Raw genomic sequence first — 2084 nt, 5'->3', positions numbered from 1 at the left:
GTGTGGTATTCAGACACCTGCTTGTTGCATCAGGTAGCTAGGGAGTTCAAAATGTTAAGACAACCCATTAGAGCTTCCCACTGGGCCAGAAAAAATGAAATAAGCAGTGTGTTGTATTTTTTTATACTGAATACATCATATTGGGCTGTTTCTGATCATCTGAAAACAAAACTGTTTCCAGTATACAAATGGGAATCAACTGTTTTGGCTGACAGAAATGTAATTAAATTGTAAACTGTCTCAGTCAGTCGCCACAGGCAGCTTCTGACATGAATAAAATCTGCTGGCAACATGCTGTGATGCATTATTCTGGAAGTGCAGGTGGCCAAAAGTATGATGTTGCAGAGGTAGTACTGCAGCTCATCAATCTGAATTACTGATGGACACACAAAATAGATACAGAGGAAAGGTGCCTCTTCAAAAAAAACAAAAAACCAAACAGAGGAATATACTTGCTGTACGCATCAGCGCTCTTCTGAAGCCTGCAGTGGAAGTATTTACTTTAGGTTTCAGCCAAAGGTGCAGTGACACACACTGACTCACTCCTGCTTTCATCCCAACTACAGCATAAAACCCAGCACACAGGATGTTGTTTGCTTGGCTCAGCAAGGTACATCCATGACAACCACGCTTGATTTACGTCATACTGTAAGTGGAAGGCTGGATCACACAGAGGGCATGTAAGGAATACTAAAGCAGTCACAGGACAGTAAATTTTAAGACTACATTTAAGTCAGATGCCGCCTTGAAAGTATTTTAGTAACAACAACAGGACAACACCACACAAATATCTTATAAAAGTATACTCAGCAAAATGTACTTACTAGTTCATGTTGAAGTTGGTTGAGGAGGTCCTGGAGAAATGGCATTAACAGTTTTGTAACACTTTTTTGTTTTGTTTTTTGTAGAGATTCACCGTTTAAAAAAAAAAGTATATTGGAATGACTTAAATTGCATAACTCAGTGAAAAGCTGAGCTAAACACTACAAATTCACTTTCTAAAATATCTTTTAAATTGCTTCTTGGCTTCCTTGCAAGCAAATAAGCACAAAAAGAAGGAATTCATGTTTATAGCTACTTCCTGATTTCACCGTGTGAGAGAGAGGGGGAGCATGGTTGGTTTAACTGTGATAAAAGCTGTTTTTCAGAAGATGCTGGTCAGATACATTTTTAGGTTTCTAGTTATTTTATTGTTTGACCTCTTGTATTAAAAAACTTAAATGTCCCTTTTTGCAGATTCAATTTCTTGCATGAGGCATAAAGTAAGCACCCCTACTGATGGTTCAGTCCTTTTCAATTGGATACTACTGGAGTATATATAGGAGTGGCTGCTGGTGAGAGAAGACATGGCCATTGCCACACACTGTTAATGGATCAACATTTCATTTATTCCTATCCACTTTTGTCCAAATAACCAGAATAAGAATATTTTACATTAAACACATTAGGATTGTCACAGAGTTTAGTAAACATATAGTGAAAAAATGAGCCTTACTTGTAGGACCTTCACATCTACTCTGCTGCTCCATGATACCAGGTACATATAGAACCAGGATAAAACCTCATTGTCCATTTCTCAGTTGGTGCATTTATCTGGTCAACAAATCAACATAACCTTATGTACATTACTAAAGCTTCCATTTGACAGGTCACCTCCCAGTCTCATGTTCCACCAGCAGAACTTTCTTATTTTGGGGCTGTTTTTGAGGGCATAACAAAGTACATATCTGGACTTGTTAAAAAAAAAGAAAAGAGTCAGGGCTCGATTGGTGAAATTAAACATTGCAAAAAAACAGAGACTCAGCAGAAGCAAGGCAGAGAATTGCAGTAGAAAGTAGTGAAAATACACCAACGATGGGGTAAGGCTTCGTAAGGTTATTACACCGCTGAATGAGTAGAGAAATATTGATTCGCTGATTTATTACTTCACTTCGTGAGTGTGGTGGATCCTACAAAGGCTGAATAGGCTAATTAGGGGTTGTTCCTGTAAAAGATGACCCCAGCCCTGAGATCTGGCTGTTCCTCTAGTCCTCTAGTCCTAGAAAAGCACCTACTTTGACTTAGGAACTTAAACCTCTTGAAGC

Source organism: Parambassis ranga, chromosome 1, assembly GCF_900634625.1.
Source record: "Parambassis ranga chromosome 1, fParRan2.1, whole genome shotgun sequence".
NCBI classification, from domain to species: domain Eukaryota; kingdom Metazoa; phylum Chordata; class Actinopteri; family Ambassidae; genus Parambassis; species Parambassis ranga.
Note: the sequence above shows the minus strand (reverse complement) of the source record.